Source organism: Calliphora vicina, chromosome 1 (assembly GCF_958450345.1).
Source record: "Calliphora vicina chromosome 1, idCalVici1.1, whole genome shotgun sequence".
Taxonomy (NCBI): Eukaryota; Metazoa; Arthropoda; class Insecta; order Diptera; family Calliphoridae; genus Calliphora; species Calliphora vicina.
In genome coordinates, this window is record NC_088780.1 from 86,528,073 (window position 1) to 86,555,627 (window position 27,555).

General features: G+C 28.9%; 1 protein-coding gene across 1 annotated transcript in view; it reads right to left on the reverse strand.

The window, feature by feature from the left end:
• Positions 1–17,710, reverse strand: part of speck — a 93,904-nt gene extending 76,194 nt beyond the window's left edge. Inside the window, exon 1 of the mRNA XM_065515073.1 lies at positions 17,465–17,710. The gene's annotated coding sequence lies outside the window, so the exon portion shown is untranslated. The remainder of the gene's footprint in view (positions 1–17,464) is intronic.
• Positions 17,711–27,555: the final 9,845 nt, after the last annotated feature.

The window sequence follows — 27,555 nt, forward strand, 5'->3', positions numbered from 1 at the left end:
CAAGTTCAAAAAAATTACATAAAACTAAGGAAAATAATTCCCGGGAATTATCGCACAATTTCCCGGAATTTCGGCACAAAGCATACAGAGGCGACACGGCAATAAAAATATATGTGTCTCTTTCGCTCGAAACAATTTCAACTGGTTTGGTTTTGTGCTTATTTATATAGTTGTTTGTTTTAACGCACTGTCTGTATTAAACCGCAAATTTGCTTTCTCTTTCTATCGAAACAATTTCAAAAAAAGCTGATTTTAGTGTTTTTGAACTGTCAAATTTGACGCCTCTGTATACTTTGTGATTTCGGTATTGAAAATTTAGCTGAATTCCCTGGATTTCTCGTCCCTGGAATTCCCGTGAAAAACTCAAGATGTGACAGAATTCAAATTAACTATTTAAACACCAACTGCATCACCATATTATCGGATGGGATGAAGTAACAAGAGTAAGAAATTACCACGGATACTTTACTTTTTTCGGATCACAATACTGTTTTCCAGGCTGTGGTAATTATGGAGGATATTAAGTGGTTGTAGTTGACGGATAGTCCAGAGGTGTTTAAAACCCTAAGAAACGACAAGTTATTATTTCATTATCAGGAATGAAAAACTGGACAAACTAGCCAAGATGAGATCATGCTTATGGATACCATGGCAAACATCGAATATCTCTAGAATTCAAATTGGAAATCACTGAGAAACTATAACGATTTGAATATGCATTTAATCTATAAGACTTATTTTATGCCGAAATGGCATATGTGTACGAGTATATCCGAACACATCTTTATCATAAAATAATCTTTAATTTTAGTTGGGATCATCAACTAAATGTTTTTCCCATACAAATGGGGTCATCCTAATTCACATAAGCAGAAGGTATCGTAAACTTCGTAAAGAATGTGTTTAGCTTAAATTTTATTTTCAATTCAACGTTTGAATACTCGTCAAGTAAATGTAAGATCCTGTTAGTTTCCGACTTTATGTTCGTATAATAATGAAAGTAAAGAGTCTCGTATGGTCATTACGACTGCTTCTATGATTACAACTAGTTATTTACTTGTGTTATATATGTTTGTATGTTAATGTGTACATAACCAGCAGTTCTGGAGATCGTTGGAGTTAGTACATAGTCTGTCACTTTATTAATAATATATGCATTACCAAAGAATGAGTTAACTCTAAGTACCGACTATTGAACTGTATCTTTGTAGCTAATAACCGATTGGGTTGAAGACTTTGAACTGAGACTGATGGGGTCAATTAGCTTACTCCCTGAAATTAGTTCAGTTATCAGTTGTCTTTGGGATTAGTCACCAGTTTCCAGAACCGCTGGGACTGTGATTTGGTGCTTGTGCACGTTGATTGTTTGTTTGCTGTTTGTAGAAGTTAAACTTGTACAAAATTCTTGGAAATAGAAAAGGAAATAAAGACTTTAACATATCCAGATATTTTAGAGAATTTAATGAAAACATTCATTTGTTGAGACATTTTCAAGGTAGGCTAAGGATTCGAAAAGGCTAAAAGATATGTATGTATTGTAATGCCAATTTGGATTAATTAGGTGACGGTATTTGTAGTTATTTCGGTCTGACGTAAACTGACAAAATTGGTATTTATTATGTGTATTTGATTATATGTAGATTTTAATGAACTAATTATTGAAATTGAAATTTGTATTTTCATAATTTAAAATTATTTATAGAAAAGCTGTAAGGATTTAATATAGCGGTCGCCATATTTTATTACAAATTTATAACCAATATCAATACTTATTACAATACACTAAGGGCCATTATTACAACTTGCCGTTATAGTTAAAGGTAACTTTAAGCAATAGAAAAAGGTACCCTTAAGGTAACTTTAACTATAACGGCAAGTTGTAATAATGGCCCTAAATCGACTCAAGTTAAAATCAATATATATATATTTGATCTGGGTCATAATCTTCTGAAATTGTTTCATTAAAATTTAAGTAGAGTAAAAAGTAAAAGCTGTTGATCAAACTATTGTCAAGAATTACGTTTTTAAAAAATAAAAAATAATAATGAAATTGGAGTTTTGAAAATGGATTTTTTTTACCGCAAATAGGAATGGGTAAACGTTATAATTTTATGAATCTTAGGGCGATGATAAGGAAATTTGTTTCCATTTACAAAATTTCACATTTTCTTTTTCATGTTGCCTGTGACTATGATTTTCACACGGTCCTGAATGAGCTTGACAATCAAGTTATTTTAAGGCTTGTCAAGTTACAAGGTAAAATATAATTTGTCAAGCTAAACAATATGTATATTTTCATTCATGAATCAGTTTTAAAGGAAACATTAAAATCCATTAAAAACTTTATAAAATTTTTTACTACGTTTTAGAACATAATAATACAGCTATTACTCCACATATTTTTTTAAAGTGTTACGGAGCTAATATACCTTTTTGGGGAATTTCATTAGATTCAATACAATAATTCAGTACAAATTCATCATATAGTTTTCCAATTAAATGATTAGTCAAACTTTTCATATTTTTATTTTAGTGAGCCTAGATTTGTACTTTATAAAATGCGTTATTGAAACCATTAGTTTATAATAGAACAAGTAGAGAGCTATATTCGGCTGTGCCGACTCTTATATACCCTTCACCAAATTATACTTCAAAATACAAATTTTAAATATTTTTATGTAAACAAAATTTATTTTTTTTTCCAAAGTTGTTTTTTTAATTTTTTGTAAAAAAAGTTTTTTCGAATTGTTATTTAAATTTTTTTTTAAATTTAAAAAAAAAAATTTTCGTTTTTTAAAAAAAATCATTAGATATCCTTATTGTCTATAATAATGACTAAGTAATCCAGATATAGGTCAAAAATCGGGTTGTCCTGGTTTTTTCCTCATATCTCAGCCATTTGTGGACCGATTTTGCTGATTTTAAATACGAAACTTCTAGAAAGCATGTCTGACAAAATTATTGAAGATTTGGATCCCGAAGATATCTGGGGTCTTCAGAAAATTGATTTCAACAGACAGACAGACAGACAGACAGACAAACAGACGGACATGGCTTAATCGACTCCGCTATCTATAACGATCCAGAATATATATAAATTACATGAGGTATAAGGGATAAAATTTGATAATGAACAGATAGAAAAAAATATCATTGAACTGTTTAAAATTATATATGGGGGATTTCATGTCCTATTGAATAGTAATTCAGAAACAATTTTGCAAAAAGATCGGTCAAGAACTCTCTAAGTTGTTCTTAAAAAATAAAAATAAAAAATTGTTTATATCTTTTTTCAAAAACTTTTTTGACTTTTTTCAAATTAAACGTATCTGTGAATGATCGTATGTAAACCAAAAATTTCATCACGATCTTCTTCTTAAATCATTTTAAACTTTAAATATCTGAACGTATTATTTATCTTTTACTAAGTATTGTATTGAATTTTATAAAGAAAAAAGTTACTTCTTCTTTTTCTGTTTTTTTGTTATTATTTTTTCTTTTCCTTTTACTCAACACAACATTTATTCTTAGTTAAACAGTTGTAAGCAAGCAAAAAATCGAACAGGAAGAAAACTAGCTGGGACTTGGTAGAACTCTGTTGAACGTAGCTTTCATACATACAAACATACATACGTAGATGTTTCTATTCATGTACGTCTGTATGAATGAATGTGTAAGTATTTATGAGTCTGTGTATTTGTATATTCCCAGCAGTTCTGGATAACTGTCCCGAACTAGTGAACATTTAGAATGACCACTACATAGTATTTAATCATGCACCCTACATAGATTACAAATATACTGTCTAATAGCTGGTCGGAAGTAGTCAACGCATTGGATTCACATACCGGCCAAATATAGTCAGTTACCTTACTAGCTAACTAGATACATAACTGAGCTACATAACTAGTTATTTTACATGTACGCCTGTAAGGTGGAAGTTAATTGAGCTCAATAGATAATTCAATAACCAATTGCTTGTAAACAAACCTTTGTCCGAATACTCTCCAATAGATTACTTCTGGTGGGTAAAATAAATACTTTCTAAAGTGCATTACGAAATAAACGTTTAAAGTGATTACTAAGAGACACTAAAGTGGCAATTGACTTCACGCTCGGTTACATGGGATGTATAAAGTAACCAAATGACTTTAATATGCACTACAATGATTACATACGAGTCAAATGAACCAAATTATATAAATTGTAGCCAGCCAGTGATCAGACATTAGTTACAATTACTGTAACTAAGGGATACATTGACTTATTCTAAAACTGCTGGTTTAATTCTACCATACTGAGGTTTTTGTAATATCCTCGACTTGCTGTGTTGTGTGTTAAATGTAACTTTTACATCAGTCAGGCGAAAAGAAAAAAAAAACATATAAATCAATTTGTTGCCAAGAAAAGAAAGCAGCAAAAAAGAAAAATAAATAAATAAATAAAGTATCTGTTTGTTAACGATTGTAAATGTTGTACAATTATCAGGAAAAAAAATAAATAAATGAATTAAAGGTTGAATTTTTATTTGATATTTTCTTTACGACAAACACTGTAGCTATTTCCATCGTTTTTAATCTTTAAAGAGTATAATAAAAATTCATTTGAGTTGTTTGCTCTTATTCTGTTATAATTGCAACACATATTGTGTCTACTACAGATTAAAGTACATGTTTTATTTGTTTATATTTGTGCAACTGATAAGAGAAGTGATTTTCCCACTCAACATAAATAGAAAAATAAACTTTTTATTGTGCTAAATTATTTCAACTTTTATTTTGTGATAAGATAAAGAAATGCAGTTTTTCAAACAAATTTCAAGTGTTTAATACTAAGTAATGTTGAATACTTCATTTGTTATTTGGAAATACCTAAAACATAGTTAACGAATTGATAATATTTTAATTAAATCTGTATGGATTTTATATCTAAGTTTGATCATCCATTCAATTTATGTACTTATGTATTCTTACATATACATATGTATGTATGTACAATATTAATGATGTGTCTCAGCAAATTATGTTGAGATAAACGTATCTCGTGTTCCGCTTATAAAATTTCAATAAAATATTTTTTAAATCCTATCACTTCAGTAAGTCGAACCAACTCTTTTATCTTAGACCATTTTTGCTACTAAACATTGGTTAGAATATGGTCCTGTGGATGTGCCTTTATCGTAATTTTCTTATTAGAGGTTATGACATTCGATATAAATTTTATTATAATTTCGCTATCGAAATTATTCTCCGATACGATATTTCATTCGATCACGAATGCCCCAGTATTATTTTTTTTTTGAAATTCACTGTAATTATTTCATTTTTAATGCTATAAAATTAGATTATTCAATAACAGAAACCGCAAACCGGGTTTCCTGCTTCAAAAACCGGCCGTTTTATATTTAAAAAATTTATAATTAAGAACTTTTTTTCAAATTTTTGGTCAAAAATAATACATTTTTCAACTTCTTGTATTTGCGATTTGTATGTTTGTTATATTTTCTAATTAACAATTTCTCACGCCAAGTAAAACGTGTTGTAAAAACTAAAAAATAACTAAAAAGAGCTTGTTTGATAAAAAATTATAATTTGTCTGTTCCAAGACCGATTGCAACTGATTACGACATTAATTATATCCTTTTTTCTAGTAGTTTCATAAAGAATATTTCGTGTTCTCCAAAAAAAATCTGTCTGTTTACAATATTTCATATTTGAAAATACTTTTGACAAATTTTACTGATCTGAAGTAGAACAGTTTAAATTGTTAATTACAAAATTGTGTTGATTAATATGATTTTCTTTATATACATGTTTATATTTCCCTGAGGGCACATCAGCAGCATATATCTTAAACGAATTATAATTTGCGTCTAAATTTGTAAAGGGACCCACATGCACTGGTCAAAAAAACTAAAAATAACCAAAATCTTGTTCAATTTAGTACCTTATAAATTGCCACTGGATGGTGATTGAGTAATAACTTATTTAACAATATTGTTCCTCCATATCTGCTTAGAGTTTCCAAAATTAGTTGCCAAAATCAAAAAACATAAGTCATAATGAAAAATTAAGGTCGATGTCAAAGGTTTTAAAAGAAAAGTGTTTTTACTCATATACAGATATCTAAATACTTCTTATATTATGTCTTATATATTGTTACGTTTTTAGCTTTTAAAAACGGTGGTTTATTTCTTTTAAATAAACCGGTTACTTTTGATTGCAAATAAAAGTTGTTTAGTAGTTTAAAATTTGTAACATCTCTTTATTTATTGAAATATAAACAACAACAGTTTAACCCTTAAGTGCATGATTTTTACTTTTATTTTTCTATAAAATATCAAATATTTAGTTGATTTTTATATATTATATTTCTTTTAGCTTTAGTTTGATTTAGAATTTCTTTAGCTGAAACATTTCGCACTCCATTTGATTTTTCTGAATTAGAATCTGAATTAGTATCAAGCTTATATTCGTCTAAAATTAAGTGGAACTGGAATGTAGACAATTGGCAACAATATGCATTAAAGGGTTAAATAGTCGCTATGTGTTTTTAATATACACACGTTAATAATGCCGCAGCCACTATTTATAGAGAGCGCCATCTTCATTCGAGTATCCTCGATTGTTCCTTAACGGACAAAATTAGTATATTCGAATTCTAGAGCTTTCGATGTGAATGGTAGCAGCTTAAACATATAGTTTTACCATACTTATAAACAATGCTAATAAATGCATGCGATGGACATATTTACAAACATTATGAATGTTTTAGGCCATAGTTCCTCGCTGGTATTGTTCAGAATACGAAGATTTTCGTCAATTTATACGTACACATCACGAATGTAAACAATAGAGAGTAAAAATACAAATATTTCAATCAGTTGCTTGATGTTGTTGCGGATATTTTATTGTTTACCCTAAACATGCACACAAATTTAATGTCTCTATTTGCGGGACTATGTTTTAGGCAGTCGTTACAGACCGTTAAATTCAAATCCGTTATGCAAATTCGTAAAAATATTATTTATACATATAAATTATGGTGTATAACACATTTAAAATATTTCGTAATATCCTCTAAGACTCTCCACCTTCATATATAATTGCTAACCCCCAGTAACACCAAGTCTGGTTATGTTTTAACTAATAGTTATTCTGACAGTTTTCATACAAACATATACCCGACAGTATAACTATTTGTTAAGGCATAACCAGATTTATTTTATTTATTTATTTATTTATTTTATTCATTCAAGTAATACAAAGCCTTCAAGGCCAAAATTACATATTACTTAGCAATAATACCTAAGCATAGGAAAAAAATTAACAAGGTGTTAAATATAAATAATACAAATAACTTATTAATCTGAATTTTCTTATATATAACGGTTCCCCAACCGTAATGTAAAAATTAAAAAGAATTTGAAAAAAGTAACAATAATTAAAGAAAAAAAACAAACAAAAGGCCCAAATCAATAGCAGCACTGAAAATTGTACTCAATGTAAGAAAAATAACTTAAATTAAAAATTAAGCTTGTACATAAATATACATTTAAACAGCTCCATAGTTTGCAAAAAAATTCAAAAGTTTAATTCGGAAAACATTATTGGAATGTGAGAAAATACGCAGCTCAATTGGTAAGTAGTTCCAACAACGAGCAATTCGAATTATAAATGATTTCTCATAGAAAGAATTATTAATTCTAGGCACCAAAATTTGGGGACTTCTAGTCGATCTACTAAAAGTAAATTTATTAAACAACGGTAATGGACTTCCAGTTCTAATTATCTTATGAAAAGCAATCATGCACCGAAGTATAACAAAATCAGAAAAAGTGCATTTTAAAAATTGTTTAACATAAATGGATATATGATCCCTTCGACCTACATTGTATACAAAACGAACAATGGTATTAACAATACGATTTATTTTATATAGATCAGTAGAATTAGTACCTGATACAACCTCAAGTCCATATGTGACTTGAGACATTAAAAGGGAATATGCCAACTTATATCTAATATGTTGAGGGTAATATACATTAGTAGAAAATATTTTACGTAAAGTCTGCAATACCCTGGAAACAGTAATACCGATATGAGCAGCAAAATTCAGTTTTCTATCCAACATAATTCCCAAAAATTTTATTTGTTCAACAAATTCAATCCGCACACCACCAATAAAAATATCCAGATTAACATTAAATTTATCGAAAGGACTAAAAATAATCGCTTTTGTTTTTAAAGCGTTAATAGTTAAGAAATTGTATGTAGTCCAGTCAAAGATAAGCCGAAGGGAATAGTCAATATTACTACGTAGAACATCAGCAAAATCTCTATTGCAACTAAATAGTAAGGCCACATCGTCTGCATATATAAATGTTTTACATACAGAACTATTAATTATACACGGTAAATCATTGACATAGATATTAAACAACACAGGTCCCAAAACAGAGCCTTGAGGAACACCAGAGTGAAGATGTAATGTACCAGACTCGACACCATTAAGGTTAACAAACTGCGATCGTTCATTAAGATAGGATAGAATAAGTTTACAGGCCGACGCAGAAAAACCAAATTCAACCCGAAGTTTATCAATCATTCTTCGATAGTTAATGGAGTTAAATGCCTTCGATAGGTCCAATGAAACAAGAATACTAAATTTATTATCATTAATGTCTTTCCTAATAGAATCTGTAAGATCAAGAAGAAGTGAAGTGGTATTATAACCTCGACGAAAAGCATATTGTGAGTGGTAAATTTTTTTAGATGTAAATTCCAAAATTTGGTCCTTTAAAAGATGTTCCATTACCTTAGAAAGAGCAGGAAGGACAGAAATTGGCCTAAGATCGTCAGGTCCATTAATAACTTTAGACTTAGGTATCGGAACAACACGAGCAGTCTTCCAACCAACAGGAAACTTAGATGTGGTCAAAATAGAATTAAACAAATGAAGGAATAGAGCAGACACATATGGAAATATCATTTTAATAAATTGAATAGAAACGCCATCAGTTTCAATAGAATTGGAATGTACCTTATTTAAAGCCACTAACACTTCATATTCATCAACACATCTAAAGGAAGCACCAAATTCAGAGAATTGAAGATGACCAAAATCAACATTTAGACTCCCATCCCCTCCTAAAGAGTTTACAAAATAATTGTTAATCATATCAGCATCAAAAGTACAATTAGGAACATCACTGCCAACACAGCCATAATTCTTAAGAACTCTCCACAAGCCAGCAGAATCAAGTCTGTTAAATAACTTAGAAAAGTGTCGCCTCTTCTCAACACGAATAGCTTTTTTCGCTCTGTTGCGATGTTTGCAAAATATTCTCCAGTTTATAGAAGACTTATTACGTTTATATGCTAAAAAAGCCAAATCACTTAGAGATTTAGCTAATACAACTCTGTTAGACTTCATCCAACAATCATCATTATATTTTATTCTTTTCCTAACTTTAGGAACAAAACATAATAGAGATTGTAATAAGGCGCCAATATTTGAGCATATTATGTCGACATCACTAGAACCATAAATATCGCTCGAGTCAAAGTCAGACAAGAAGCTCATTATCCCATCCCAGTCTGTACATTTATAATCCAGGTATTCAATATACTCATTTACATGGATAATATTAAACTTGAAACATGCAAAAATTGCAGCGTGACGGGACAAAGCAGGATATAGATATTGATCTGAAAAAAGCAAAGCAGAGGAATCACTAATTAACATAAAGTCAATTAAAGACGTACTATGGTGTGCAACATCGAAGTGTGTGGGTTTACAATTATGAATAATACTCAAGCCCATACTAGTACATAAGGAACGAAAAGTAGTTGACTTAAAGCTGTCAAATAGGTTGTAGTTAAAATCACCGACAATAATTATATTGGAATACATAGAGAGAAGTTGAAAATGCTCAGACTCAAAAGTATATATATCTCCATAAGGCAGATAAACAACACCAAATAGAATCTTCAAGCTACCGAAGTAAATTTCCAAAAATAATGACTCACAAGACCCAACTACAGACGATTTAAATACAATTCTAAATTTTATGTGGTTCGAAATAAAAATACCAACACCGCCGCCCCTCGAACCATGACGATCATTACGGCAAAATGTATAGCCCTGGACATGGACAGAGCGGTAGGAAATGTGGGGTTTAAGCCATGTTTCAGAAATAGCAAAAACATCCAATAGAGATCCATTTAAAAGAAATTTGAATTCATCAAACTTAGAAGAGTTAGCTGAAGGTCTAATGCTTTGACAATTTAAATGCGCTACTTTGAAATCATTCATATAAGGTAGCAAAATATTCTTAATTTGAGTACTGCTATTAATCAACGGACCAATGTTATTATCAGAAAACATCAAAGTAATTGAAAAACATTACGTGGGGAAAACGAATAGAATAAGAAAAATAAAGATAATAACTATCTAATATATTAAACATTTTACAAATGTATTAACATTAACTAACTAACAGCCAGTCTTAAGTAAATATGAGATCAAATTAAAAAAAAATATATAATACTGAATAATAAAAAGTAAGTAAATATATAATACATATGTATGTATAAATCATATATCAAAAGGAGAGAGAAAAAAATCATTAAGTGGTTGCTACATTGCCAATAGAAAATACATAAAATATGCTTTGATATATACATACATATGTAAAATAAAAATATAAAAAGAAGACAATTTTCATTCAGCCCCCTCAGGATTCAGCAATCCAGCACATTCTTCAGTATTATAGGTTACCACATCTCCATCAGAAAGAGTTAATTTAGCCTTAACTTTATCTGTGTTAAGAATTTTGAATTTAGTTATAATTTTACGCTGAAGCAAACTACGGCAAATTTGGTTAAGTTTTGAAGCAGCAGGAGAAAAATGATCGTGCAGATTTCGTGTAAGAATTAAACATATATATATTTCTAAATATTTAATTAAATTAATCAGAATTCTAATCAATTTAACACACTTTGTATGATATCAGAGTTGACGTTATTTTGAAATCTGATAATTCAAATCATAGTTCATGCCCGTGGCAAAACAGTGCTGATAATATTAATTTATTTATGTAGCTAATAAAAACAATTTCTTAAAATCTAAATACATATGGGTAATTCCAATTAAATGGTTCACTAATAAAAAACGATTAGATGATAAAATTAATGAAATTTAATTTTAGCATTATGGATTATTTAAAAATTATTAACATCGTTAAAAACAAGTAAATATCTATAAAAGTAATTGGAAATCTTTAAAATAAATCTGTTCAAGTGTATAAGTATGACAACAAAAATAAACTTTCTCAAATTTTATTGTTTAGCCATAAATTGTTACAAATTGTTCGGGCGTGAAAACACGTGACAGGCGTATAGCAAAATCGGAATCTGCACAAAATTCTAAGAAAATTATCAAAAGAAAGTATGGATCTAAAATCAAAACCTAGCTCGCGCTAAGAGACTTCAAAATACTTCTGATAATTCTGAAAGGGCATGTTGAGTAGATCATTTTTGTAGACTAAACTTATAGTCCAGCTTCTCTGAATTTTTTTACAGTGGGTCAAAGCTTTAATTTTTTAATCGAAGGGAGCATTATACTAACTGAGAAAATTGTTGTAAATTAATGTCTGAGAGAATTCTTATTGTCAGCGTTATATTGTGGAATTTTATGGGAACCATTTTTGTGGAAGATCTTAACCCACTATCTCCACTCTTTAAGGTTCAATTTGACCCTTTTTCGATAAAATCAAAAAAATCCTTTTAAAAGCACGTTTAAGGATTAAACTATTTTACGAAAATGTTGGCCGGAAAATTTCAGTGGATGTTCTTCGGTGACATCCATGTTGTGAATAAAGCTCTTTACGCTTAATTACCAAATTTACACGACATATTTTTAAAAAAAAATTTCCGAAAATCTATTTATGATCCGAATGAGCTGATATTTAAAATATAATTAAACTAAAATTTTCCGGAAAACATTTTCGAGATAGAGGGTTAAGGTCTTCCACAAAAATGATCCCTATAAAATTCCACGATACAACTCTGACAATAAGAATATCTGAGACATTAACTTACAACATTTTTTTCAGTTAGTGTAATGCTCTCTTCGTTCAAAAATTTAAAACTTTCAGCCAATGTAAAAAAAAATTCAGACCAAAGAGATTGAATCCTAATATATATAAACTTTCTACGGACTTTGTACTACATATATTTTATTCCCGATGACATGAAGCAATATGAATTTTACAGTAATAGAAAATATAAAATTAACCAAATCGGATAAATTTAACCTGGATATATTCGTCAATATTGGTCCGAGTTCAGAATAAAGTTCTAATCGGGAAAGTTTTTCAGGAATTTCCGGAAATATTTTTTTAAAATTCCTGGATAATTTTAGTCGGGAAATTTTGGGAACTTCTATTAATAAGGTCTGTGCAATACAAACAGAAAAAGAAAAACAGGAATTTTCTTTGTGTTAAACTTAGAATGTCTAAAAACCCGATTTCCGGTTTAACCGAAAAATTATGTTTTTGAAAAAACCGGTTTCGGTTTTTGTCTTCAAAAAAAAACCGGTTAACCGCTTTATATTAAATTTTTATTCAATATGAAAAAGGTCAACTTAGATTTATTTTTATTTGTGGACGCTAATAAGAAATATGTTAGGAATTGTGTACTAAATCGTCGGAAATTTAACTTTTTTGATTCATAAGAATCTATCGTTATGCAATTATTTTATATCTTTTACGAAATATTGTTAAATGCTACAATTTTCTATAAAATAAAACAATATTTTTTAAAAATGGTATCAAAGTTTTTCATAAATATGTTTGAATGAGCTTTAGAATACCGGTTAACCGTCTTACAAAAACCGGTTTCTCAAAATACCGAAAAGTTAAAGTTTACAAAGATGAAAAAACCGGTTGACCGGTTTTTGTTTTGGATACTTGGTATTGTACTCAGCTTGTTAAAAACAGCTGACTACAATACCAAGCCAAACATTCATATTAAGGTGAATTCACTTTAAGGCGGTGTTAATAGCAAAGTCTTATAAATAGACCTAGGACATATAAGAATTACGATTTAAATAATCGAACTTTTGTCACCACAACAAAAATTTTACAGCCGCTAACTAAAAGTTAAATTAATTACACAGTGACCTTTATAATTTAACACTGTAAAACTTAATTTGAAATAAAACAACTTAAGAAATGTGTTTCAATAATTACAGGAACTTTAACAAATTTAAGTTTAATTTACTAACGATGGCAGCTGACAACTTTGGAAACAAATTTCTATTTTAATTTTCTAATCCATACATACTTACTTATAAATAAAATCTAAAATCTATTGGGAATTGTGTAGGTAACATAATATTTATGTAATAAATCAAAAACAAAAAGGATTGACACAAGCTCAGGGGAGAAAAGTGTTCATGTGTTCATGTTTGTGAGCGCAGTTAATGAAGCGACAACAATTTTTCACTAAACAAAAAACACTTGCTGGTAGCAGGCGTATACGCAACATGTTTAACAAGGAAATGTTAGTTAAAATTGTTGCTCATACGTGCTGGAACAACAAAATGTTATTTACTCTAAATTGTTAGTATTAAATATTCTAATATTTTCTTCTCTTATTCAAAACTCTTAATTAACATAATTGTGTTTTAAACACACATTTTAAACCTCAATAATGTTCAAGATATTATAAATATTACTTCTTCTTCCCTGTTGGGTTTTTTTCATGACACATTGCAGCTAACTGAAGTCACAAAATGTGGCATGTTCTAGAGGATTAAAATAAACAATGTGCTTAAATAGAAATAAAAAAAAATGTACATTTTTCATATACTTTTTATTCGATCAATAAAATTTAAATAATTTTCTAACTTATGTTAGTGTTCTCTTAAAATATCAATAGTACATTTTAAAAGCTACTTTGTATTTATTCTTGTATTTATAATACTAAATATTTCCATAAAATGTATATCCAAAAATAGCTGCGGCAGACCAATAAAACATGGGGAATTTAAATATTTTATATGTTTCCAAAAATACGCGAGTATTTCTTAAAGTATTTTTATGGATTTTATTTATTTATTTTGATAGCGAGACACCGTATTTAAAATCAAAATACTAGAAACTATAGCCAACTCAACAATAAATTAAATGTGTTAGCCATTAGGGGAATAAGTGATTATTAACCAAAAGTTTAGGTACAAAGTTTTACAGATTATTAAAATTATAAAATGTTATTATTACTTCTGGAACGAGTTCGGTGGAACATATTTTCTAAAAATCTTCTATAGAATTTTTAAGAAACCATTTTTCCTTGGCATTAGTTTACATCGGTTCTATAGATCACTTATTAGTTCTGAAATAAATTTTTGGAACCGGTTTTATAATTTTTTTTTTCGAAAAATAAATTCAAGAAATTTCGTATAAATATGAAATAAAAAATAAATGTACTGGTACCAGAACCGTTCCTAATAAAGTGGTCTCTCTGCAGCGCTTCTTTAAAACTAGTTCTGAAGCTGACAATTTCAAATAAAAATCATTGATCCCAACGCCAAACAAGAACGAGTGTTGGCTTTATGCATATGTTCTAGAACTAGTTGTATAATGAATACGTTTTTTCCTAGGGTATTGTCATTATTTTCTCAAAATAATAATATCATTATAAGTTTTAATCAGGGACCGTAAATAACGGTTACCCAGAAAATTTGAAATCCAAAAATCTCTATGTTAGAGTCAATGAAGACCTATACTGTTATATACCAATAGATTCGTATTGACGTGCTCTTTCATAATCTTGAGGACTTTTTCCGTCAGAAAAAAACACATTTGAGTGCTTTTATTTTTTCCGTCATAAAATAAATGTCATTTGAAGAGTTTTATTTTTCCCGTCAGAAAATAAAACTCTTTTCGTTTAATATCTACTTTATCTTTCTTTATAATGTTTGTAGTAATTAATTTGTTTAAGAAAAAAAAACAACAACAATTTGATAATAGGAATCAAACAATAACAAATTAAAATCCTACTTGATTTTATTTTAATGAAAAATATATAAAATAAAACTCTTCAAATGACTTTTATTCTATGACGGAAAAAATAAAAATAAAATTCCTCAAATCAGTTTTTTTATGACGGCTATTTAAAACTCTTTTGAAAAATAACTGTTTTAGATGGATTTTTATTTTTAAAGTCACAAAATAATTGTTATGAAATAACTTTTTTGATATCACTTATAACCGTTACGGTTTTAATGTTAAGCAGCTGAATTATTCCTTTAATTTGTATTAAGTTGTCCAACTAATTTCCTATTTTTAATAAATATTTTTCTAGTTTTGTCACACAAATGTGATAAGCGAAATGTATTGCTAATCAAATTATACAGTCTAATTGACCAAAGTTTTCTGTTGTGGCTGAAATTCTCTTGACCAAATTATTAAAAATCGTAATTCTTCTGCTATTATCGAAAAAGTCTATGGATTCAATCAAATCATTCTATTGACAATGCATTGACAACAAATAACAATGAATCTGTTTGTACTGTAACTTTAAGAAATTCTAGAAATTTCTCTTTAAATATACACCTGGAAGTTTTAAATAAATATTTCCAGAAAATTTTTAGGTTTAGGAACCATAGCTTTTAATAATATGAATCGATTTCTTTTGAACTTAGTAACAATTTCTGCATAACTAGATTTTACATAGTAGAAACAATAATAACTATATTGAATATTTCTTTTTATTCGAAGCAAAGGTTCGAAATAATTAATTCTTAATTCAATTTTCGAAATCATATTTATCTCTCAACCATTCCGTTATTAATTAGTTCATAGGCTTAAGTAACTTTCATTTCAAATGTATTTAATTCAATCCTTTGAGAAATTATTATTTTTAGAACTAATTCCTTATTGAATCATTAAAATTTTCTTTAATTCAAATCTTTTACTACATAGTATTAAAAAGGCCTAATATGCTGTTTTTATAATACAAGCGAGTCTTTGGAAATTTTATAGGTGTTTTGTTATTGTAACAAAAACGAAATACATGTAAATTGTCCACTCAAAGTACTCGCTTGTATTATAAAAACAGCACATAAGTCATTTTTTTCCATTTAATTTTGTAAATGATTAAGAGCAAAACAAAAAGAAAACTAAATGAAGCTAAAGAATTAGATGTTGAGAATTAGATGTTTAATGGATTGAATGGCTGACATTTTTTAATTCTGAATTAATTAATTCAAAGTTCTGATTCTAATTTAATATTTTAATAGTTGTCTTCAAATATTAAAAAAAAACATTTCAATAATGTAGTATACACTGCACTCGCGATAATATGAACTAATTAAAACCAGGCCAGTTCACTTTTGCAAGATCGTTCATATTTGCAAATGGGATCTAATTCGCATCTACAGCTAGGGAAGTCCAAAAATGATTAAGCAGTTGAATTATAATTTATCCACTACCCTTTTGATTTATATTTCAACTCTGTGTAGATAAATGAAATACATTAAAAGGCTTTAAAATATGAACCGCTTAGTTCACTAAGTTCATATATTAGAGTACCCTATGGAAGTAAAAACTGTTCCTATTTTGGGGTATTCATATTGGGGTGTTCATATTTTAGGGTGTTCATATTATCGCGAGTGCACTGTAAAATCAAAGGCGCACTGAACTGTATCACAATTTTTGAAACCCGGCTATTATTTTTAAAATTAGACACAATTTCCCTTCCGCTAATATAAAATACATCAATTTTAATATACTGATATAAACTTTACCCGAACCTTACTCAATAAACACACATAACCAAGCAAAAATAATCTAATTAAAAAAAAAAGATAAACATTATGGTCTTTATATCCTTATTCACATATTGCCAGCAAATGTTTATATTTTTATAATGGACACTTGTATTAAGAATACAATATTTTCTTTATTTTTCCTGTTATTGTTGTAGTTTATTGCGGCTTTTACATCCCAACAACAACAATAATAATAAGAAAAACAGCATCTTCTGAAGATGACGATGAAATTTGTTCTTGCCTTTTTTTGAAAATGTGCCAAAAAAAAATACGAATTTCAAAAAGCCAAAAACTACAATGGCCAAAACATGTGTATACAAACCAAAAAAAATACACACAATATTCAATGAATTAATAACACAACAACAATAAATCTAGTGATTTGATATAGTATTCAAGTGTTTAATTAATTTGAAACGAATATTTTTTAAATGAATTTTGTTTTAAGTTCATTTTTATGTCCAAAAACTAAAACGAAAATTAATGTATTTCTACATTAACATGTGGTTGAATAACAAATAACAAAATACTTCAGCAAACATATGCCAACCATAAATCATAAAGGTTTTTTTTAAAATTTAATATTAACTAAATTATTAGTAGTAATATTTCATTCAAGACTTACTTTTTATGTTTAACAGATTTTTGGTTTTTGAATAATTTTCCGAAATTAAAAAAAGTTGCGTTTATTTGAACAACTTTTAATGTTTTACAATATTTGCGGTATTTTTACGATTTTCGCAATTTGTTTGTTGTTAATTTTTGTGAAAATTGAATACGCGGTCGGCGGTTTTTGTCGTGTAAAAAGAACCGTTAGAAAATAGCTTCTGACACAAGGCTTGATTGTTTGCGACTAAATAGAACTGTTGTAAACAAAACTATTTCAACCCCTCAGCAACATACAAAAAGAAAAATTGTACATTGTACAACGACGACGACAACGACGAATAAATAAGTATTGTTTTCATTCAGGGCACACACAACCACACACTCGTTTCTACGAGTGTTTTGGTGTTGTCTTCATAATGTTGACGACACTCGTACCGACAACGATAATAATGAGGTTGCTGTTGGTTTGTTGGTGATAATGACGTTGATAACAACCCCAAATGTGTTGAGTGCCCAACACAAACAACACCGAACGAAAATGAAATGAAATCGAAAAAAAGAACGGTTTGTGGAACCACAACACAACATAAGTTTCATTAAAATCTGCCGCAAACATAAAAGAACCCCAATGAGATTCAAAAGATTTGTATGATTCATACACAACATGACAAGTGCGTGTGGTAAATTGTTGTTGGTGGGGGAGGGACACTTCAAAGGTAACTTAATAGGAGGATTACTAAGCCGCACACAATAAATTAGGGAACGCACTACTTTATTGCTTTTTGTGAAATAATTTTTGGAAATACGTTAGCTGGAATTGTTAACAGAATACAGAACAAATTGAATCCGATAAGAGTTTCTGGTTAGTTATAGGGTCCTTTATTGAAATGAAATACAAAGTTTTCCTTTTTACCTCTTTAAATACAATAGCCAACATCTTGTTTTCGTTTGTGAAATATGCACCATCCCTAGAGTGATCAAATATTCGATATATACAAAAAACCGGTTTTCGAATAATTCGAAAAATCGTAATTTTTAAAAACCGGTTTTCGGTTTAAAAGTTTTAATTTATTTTAACTTTTCGAAAGTTGTCAAAATAATCAAAATCTTGTTTTAAGGCGCTATTTGTTGCAATATTAAATATTTTGTGTGGATTATGAACTTATTATAATGTTAAACTGAGCTGAGCTTCTATATCAAATGAACTTTCATTTAGTTCTGACTGTTTAAAATTTCCAAAAAGTCTATTAAAAAGATTTTCTGCATATTGTTTGTATAACAAGGCGAATTTATTACAGGTGATGTTAAAAAGCCAACTGATTATTTTTTGCTCGATGTGTTTTCTGACTTCTATCTGCCAAAGTTTACATTGTTTTTTTTTTAATTTAAATATAACACAAATTACCAGATTATCCCACGTCGACTCAAGTAATACCCTAATCGACCTATATCTTTATATAGGAAGCTGGAACGCTTAAACCTTGTTATTAAAATAAAGAGTGATAATGGTACTCCACCAATTCATACGTCGATTTATAAATAGTACTCCAAGAATTTACGATTTGATTTATAACAGGGTTTATCCAAATTAAAAGACACGCGATTGTAAACAGTGGTGTTTAAAGTAATCGCTAATTACACTGTGCTCGAAATTTACACTTTTTTTCTGTCAAGAAGGGCACCCAGTGTGTTAAACTAATTCGGGTACGCTGAATTCAATGCTGCTAACCGTTTCGAGATATACCGTTATTTCGAAAATAGAGGAGGTTGCACAACATATATTCGCGTAATTCAAAAACGGTTTAGTTTCTTGAATAAACTGAAAAAATTCCGCAATAAAATTACCCTTCAGTAAGGCTTAACATGTTTTTAATCTTCGCAGTCGTTTTGAAATATAAATTTTATTTGTCAAAAAAAATAATTTTATAGAAAAATTTCGAAATTTTTGGATTTTAAAACGGCATTAAAAATTGGAAAATCCATATACGCTCTTAATTTTTTTCGCACATATAGAAAACGAAGTTCCAAATAAAACAAGCCCTAACTTTTAATTTTACATCTTGCACTGTTTTCTATGTTTAGTACTGCTATAGTCGGCAATGCAAAGATTCTGTAATTTTGCTGTTTGTTGTTGATTTTGAATCCATAAATTTGACTAGTGAAAAATATAAGATATATATATATAATATATCAACGTATAGGAAATTGTGTCTTCTTTTCAAAAATGTATACAATTTTTAAAAATTAAAAAATTTATAGAAGACTTTTTGTAAAAATGTGGGAAAAAATGTTAAAATGTTATTTGGCGATATTTGCTTGATCTTTTGTTTATAAAATCAATCATTTAATCATTTAGGGCTTGTTTTGTTTCGAACTTTATTTTCTATACGCTTAGAAAAAATTAAGAGCATTATTAAGAGAAAAAAAATAATAATTTCGAAAATTTGCTAAAAAATAATTTTTTGTTTGCCAAAAAAATTTATATTTTTAAAACGACTGTGAAGATTAAAAACTTGTTAAGCCTTTCTTGAAAGTAATTTTATTGCGTAAATTCGGTTTTTTAATTTTTTACAATAAACAAACCCGTTTTTGAGTTACGCGGTATATCTCGAAAATACGAGCTAACCTAAAAAAACGGTTAGCACCACTGAATTCAGCGTACCCGAATTAGTTTAACCCACCGGGTGCCCCGCTTGACAGTTTTTTCAACTAACACAGTGTTATTAAAAGTAATCGCATAATCTTAAAATAGATAAAAAATATATTCGATTTTGTCGAATAATTTCGAGACAAAAAACCCGGTTAGTCGAATAACTCGAAAACCGTCCTTTTGAAAAAACCGGTTTAAAAAAATCGCAAAATAGGAAAAAAAAACCCGGGTTTTGCAAATAATTCGAAAACCAGTTTGACCACTCTAACCATCCCTCATATGATCGGAGACGCAAGTGAATAATTGTTTTTCCAAAATTCTCGAAAATATTTTGGTGTAAGTATTTTTTGTGCTAAACAATAGTTCAAATAGTTCTCTGTTGGCCAAAACCAACTCATCCTCCAGGAACATCACGATCAGCTACAATATATTTATTTGATGTTGATATTTCACAGTAAAAAGTTGAACAAATTTAAAAAAAAAAAAAAACATTTAACGATTCCCACAATTGACTTTCTTTTTGATCTATTTAAATATATTTATACCCTACACGACCATAGTGGTGTATACCGATCCACTTTTCGACTTGTAATCAGTTTCTGAGTCGATTAAACGATGTCCGTCTGTCCATGTAAACCTTGTGCGCAAAGTACAGGTCGCAATTTTGAAGATATTTCGATAAAATTTGGTACATATAATTTGGACCAAGGACCAAGCCTATTGAAAATGGCAGAAATCGGGCAGTTATTTCACCTAGCCCCCATACAAATGTCCTCTCAAAATTTTACTTTATCGGTTTAATTTATATATGTATCTGCACAAATTTCGCTCCAAATCATGGTACAATCAGTTACCAGGTACAATTATTAGAGAGAGTTTCCAATGTTCACCCCTAAAACGTCAAACTATGTATTTAATTAACTTTTTTTAATTTGTTACCGCGAAATTTTTTTTGAAATTGTTACGTTTTAACTGAAATTATAAACACTTATTAAAAAAAATATAGTTTTTCTTCAATTGTTAGTAAATTTTTGTAATAAAAATTTTAATTCAATTATTTTTTTGGCATTTCCTTTTTATATTTTTTAATTTTCTTTTGTTTGACGTTATAGGGAATGTATAATTGAGAACATACTTTCTAATAATTGTACCTTGCTAATTCTACAATGGCTCCAAATAATTTTTGTATATATGAAATTCATGTCACCAAATTTTGTTACAAACAAAATATAAAAAACATAAATCTTCTGAAATAATCTTTTAAAAAAGGAATATAATTTAAATGCTTTCCTTTTAAACGATTTTTTTACTTTTTAATAAAACTTGACTTGACGAAACTCTCTCACTGATTGTAGAAATCGAAAGTAAGGCATGATAAAGAATATCCAATTTCTCAGTTATGTTTTTAGTTTTCTCTAAGCATATAAAATCCTCCATCATACCATTGGAGTTCTTTTTGGATTATTTTAGATTTTGAATACTTTATTAGTTACGTCAAGTTCTGATAAAAGACTCGTTTCAGTAATGTCTTCAGTTTCGTCTAATAACATGTCGTCCTCGGACTCAATAGGACAAAGTCATAGACATCATAGAAACATTCTTAGTTTCAGTTTTCGTACAAAAAAAAATTCCAAATTTTTGATACATAAAATTCAACTTTAGGGTAAAAATTCTCAAATCGCATAGTCGATATCAAAATATAGTAACCCACTTTAGATGATCAAATATGTTCTTAATTATTTTGTAATGGGCTCCGATAACCCCGGCCCTGGTATGGTTATTATAGCCAAAAAATACTAAAAAATTAAATTTTTGGAATTTTTCTTTTTTGGGAATTGCAGGATTCCTGAGTACAAATTTAAAAATTGTTTTTTATTTTTTCATTTTCAATAGAAAAATATATACAACTGTAAAATTTCATTAAAAATATTCATAAATAAAAGTTTAATTTCAATTTGAAAAATTTTTATCTTTGCAAAAACTCAAGAAAATTTTTTCTATGGTTGCAACCAAAGTTTAACAAGTCGTCAGACTCTATGACAACAGAACCTAACATAGTTTTTTACTAATACATTTTCATCACTTAGGTTTTTGACAACTGAGTTAGGTCTTTGACAGTAGAGTTTCCGATCTATGTTTATTTATATATAGAATGCAATATTTTTACTTATCATATTGTGTTTTTATATAAACAAAAAAACTCACAAATAATGAAGTAAAATTTACAATTCGTTTCGATGTTCTCTGAATCCGTGAACAATTTACCATATACAATTCTTAAGTCCTTCCTTAATCGAAATAATATTACAGCACTGCTTCAACAACATGTTGTTTATACATTATTCACTCTGAAGTGCAAACTTCCAACACTGTTGCAACTGATAAGGAGTATGACGCCAACTCAATTCAAGGTATGGTCACTTAAACATTTTTGTTTCGAAAATATTTATTCAGTTTTTTGTACAACAACTGATAACAGTGGCTGTTTATTCTCGCACATTAATACGGACTCTGTTCGTTATCTTTATAATTTTTAATATGAATTATTTTATATACAAAAGTTTCGTTGTTGTCGTTGTTCATTAAACAAAAACAACAACAATTTTTGTTCAAATAAAAGCAACCAACAGTCGTGATAAGACAGTTAGTTAGTTAGTCAGACATACATATTTACAAATAAAATACTTGTTGTTTAAAGTATCTTAAGAACAATATCAGCTATAAAACTGAACTTTTAACGAACCAAACACCCCTTTAGATTGTTAACGTTTGATTTGCAAGTGCATTCAAATATCTACATCAGATACACTTATTATTAATATTTAAACAAATTCATTGTTTCATAATTTGTTTATTAAAGGTGTTTTCAAGTAAAATTGTGCCCAAGACACAAGCAATTTACAATAAAAACAAGATAAAAAGTTAAAACTATTAAAAGTCGATTATACGACACCCTATTTGTAAAATACTAAAAGCAAAATGTCAAAAACAGATGGACGTTAATTGAAAAACATCTAAGCAAGCTTTCCAATCGTATACCCAGTTGGCAATTCTTGAAGACGTCTTATATGAATACTTCATGACATATCAGACTATGTTCCTTGCTCTCATAATATAACCTTAATGACATTATCATATAGAATTGAAAACCCCAGTTATTTTAGTATTTTTCAATTATTATTTTCTTAAATATACATATACTCACCATACAACTAAAATCATTTCAATTATCTTAATCTTAATTAAATACTCAGCAATAGCTTTTATTACCAAGTAATAACATTTAAAATAATTAATTCTGCCACTTAACAACTTACACAATAGCATTTTAACTCTTTAGTTTAATGCGGTAATGTCATTGGAGGCACTAAAACTAGTTACAAGTAATGACTTAAATAACATATTTATGGTTAGGATTCATAGAAACCGTTATCACTAAAAACAGAATGTGCTTAATAACTATTAATATGCAAAAGAGCTAAGACCATATTATTTTGAAAAAATTTCAAAATTATTATCTCAGTAAAATGGAATTGATTATAAATATGTTACTAAATATATATGTACTACGTGATAAAATACCAGAAAAAAATAACCATATACGGACACCACTACGTGATAAAAGACCCGTGTCTCCCAGCCCAAAGTATTGCATTTGTTTATGGTCCCCCAAAGATTTGGGGCCTCGGTGTAATTTTTGCAAAAATGTGATCATTTTCTCAGGCTCATATCTTGCAAACAGTTCGAAATTTTGATTTACTCTCTGAGGCAAAGTTGTAGCCCCTAGAGAACAAAAATTGTGAACATATAAAATCCAAAAAACTTCATATTCAAGATCAAAATCGCAAAAAACTTTAAAAAACTCGAAATAAATTTAGAGATAATTCTTTTTTAAAGCTGCCTAAAATTATGCTTTAGTTTATAATAGTTTATGGCCCAAAACACTTAATTCCCTTAGTTTAACTTATATTATTGACATTACCTTCTAGAAAGTTGTTTATTGAGATCGTAGCTACATTTTTGTAGTTGATTGTTTCCTTGAATCTAAAATCTATTTAAGTTTTTTGCGATTTTGATCTTGAAGATGAAGTTTTTTTGATTTTATATGTTCGCAATTTTGGTTCTTTGTGACAAGGACTACAACTTTGCCTCAGTTCCGAATTGTTTGCAAGATATGAGCCTGAGAAAATAATAATATTTTTGCAAAAATGACACCGAAATCTATTATCACTTCGACTTTCTGATATGAAATAGAAACTGTTCCAAGTCCCTATAAGATGCAAATGCACTTCTTCTTACCTGTGATTATTTGTCATTATAAATCACACCTAATCTATATATATAAAAGAGTAACGTTACTGACTGACTGACTGACTGACTGACTGACTGACTGATTCATCATCGCACAGCCCAAACGGCTGAAGCTAGAATCACGAAATTTTAACTGTGGGTTCCTCCCTCCCCAAAACGATCCGATAAGAAGGGATTTTTGGAAATTCGAACGTTTAGGGGGTAAAAAAGGGTAAAAACGGGTAAATTCGGTAACCTTATATCTTCAAAACTAATAAAGATATAAAAAAACTTAAAATAGCATGTTACTCCATTTAAAAAATAAGCTGACAGGTGTTTCGTACTTTTTGGAAATTCGAAACTTTTAGGGGAGAAAACGGGTAAAAACCAATAAACATAGAAACAAATTTTAAATCGTATTCTTTAATTAACAAAAAATAAAAAATATAAGTTTGGTACTTTTTGGAAATTCGAACCTTTAAGGGATAAAAATTGTGTTAATTTGTTGGTACTTTTTCATAAAATATGTTTTTTTTTATAATTTGACATAGACATACGAATATTTTATTATGAGCTCCCACCACGTTACAGAAATTTATTTCAATGAAATTGTACCACCTCAATGGGGATAAAAAAGGTACCAAAAAGGGGATAAAATCGGGAAAATACATTATATTTGAAATTATTAAGCCAATTTTGATAATTTTTTTTAATGTTGGTTCCTGTATTCATATAAAAATTAACTAAGAGGGTGTTATTTGGAACTCGAGTACCAAGGTGTATATTGGGCCAAATCCGGGTAAACAGTTTGGTACTTTTTTTAAAACATATTTATTCTTGGGCACATTAACACAGATTTTAATATTTTGATACATGCCTGTAGCATAAACAATTTTGGCAAAATGGAATATTTTTAAATTTCAAACTTGACGGGAAAGAAAAGGGAAATTGGTACTTTTCTCCTAATGGTACTTTTTTAAAATTTAAATTATTTCAGTTATCGACATTAAAGTTAGCTGATATGTATTTGAGTGAAGTTAGTGTTAGGAATAGGGGATAATATTTAGGTACCAAAATGTGTGAACTGTACTATAGGTACTTTTTTGTTCATCTAATGGTACTTTTTGAAATTTCTATAATAATGGACTTAGAAACATGAAATTAAACATATATGGTCCTAAGTGAGTGAGAATTCTAGGGGGAGACTTTTTGGTACTTTTTCTTTATTGGAATGGTACTTTTTGTAATTTCTTCACCAATGAACCTAGAAACATGAAATAAAGCTTATATATAAACCGAGTGAGTGGGAAACCACAATTGTGGGTTTTTTGGTACTTTTTCTATATTCTAATGGTACTTTTTTGAATTTTCTATTACTATGGACTTAGAAACATGAAATTAAGCATATATGGTCCTAAGTAAGTGATAATTCTAGGGGGAGACTTTTTGGTACTTTTTCTTTATTCGATTGGTACTTTTTGTAATTTCTTCACCAATGAACCTAGAAACATGAAATAAAGCTTATATGGAACCGAGTGAGTGGGAAACCACAAGTGTGGGCTTTTTGGTCCTTTTTCTATATTCTAATGGTACTTTTTTGAATTTTCTTTAACAATGGACTTAGAGACATGAAATTAAGCATATGTGGTCCTAAGTGAGTGAGAATTCTAGGGGGAGACTTTTTGGTACTTTTTCTTTATTCGAATGGTACTTTTTGTAATTTCTTCACCAATGAACCTAAAAACATGAAATTAAGACCGGAGTGAGTGGGAATCTACAAGTGACTGCTTTTTGGTACTTTTTCTATATTCGAATGGTACTTTTTGAATTTTCTGTAATAATGGACATAGAAATATGAAGTTAAGCATATATGGTCCTAAGTGAGTGAGAATTCTAGGGGGAGACTTTTTGGTACTTTTTCTATATTCTAATGGTACTTTTTTGAATTTTCTATAACAATGGACTTAGAAACACGAAATTAAACATATATGGTCCTAAGTGAGTGAGAAGTCTAGGGGGAAACTTTTTGGTACTTATTCTTTATTCAAATGGTACTTTTTGTAATTTCTTCACCAATGAACCTAGAAACATTAAATAAAGGTTATACGGACCCGAGTGGGTGAGCAACTACAAGTGGGTGTTTTTTGGTACTTTTTCTATATTCTAATGTTACTTTTTGAATTTTCTATAACATAATGGACCTAGAAATATGAAATTGAGCGTATATGGTCCTAAGTGATTGAAAATTCAAGCGGATACCTCATGGTACCTTTTGTTTATTCTAATGGTACTTTTTTTTAATTTTCTATAGCAATGGACTTAAAACATGAAATTAAGCATACTACATGGTCCTAAGTGAGTTAGAATTCTAGGGGAGACTTTTTGGTACTTTTTCTTTATTCGAATGGTACTTTTTGTAATTTCTACACCAATGAACCTAAAGCCATGAAATTAAGCTTATATGGACCCGAGTGAGTGGGAAACCACAAGTGGGGGATTTTTGGTACTTTTTATATATTCTAATGGTACTTTTTTGAATTTCCTATAATAATGGACCTAGAGTTTCCAAAAAATCGAAGAATTTCAAAACCGCGGTTTCGGTTTTAAAAAATTAAAAACCGACCGGTTTCGGTTTTGTGATAATTTATTAAATCTTAAGTATTATAGAAACAAAATTAGTTGATAATATAGGAAATGATATACAAATCTAAAATTCAAACTTGACGGGTTATGGTTTAGTGAATGCGAATTTAAAAGTGATAATCAGTGGTACTATTTCCTTATAGCAATGGTACTTTTTGAATATTTTATAATAATAAACATAAAAATTTAAAATTAGGAACACATTTTGCATTTTCTATAATAACGGACCCAGAAATATGAAATTAGACATTTACAATTAGATTCACAAACGGAGACTTAATAGTACTATTTCTTTCTTCTAATTGGGGTGGCGAAGCGCACCGGGTCTGCTAGTAAGTAATAAAACTGCATTAACAGATTTCAAAAATGTTTAAAATCAAGGATTTTAGAATTATTTTTTCTGAAAAGAAATGAAGTGATTAATAAAATAAAATTTCAATGACAAAACTCACTAATAAATTCAAATTTATTGAAAGAAGTTTATACATCAAAGATATGTACATCAAATTCAATTAAACGTTTAG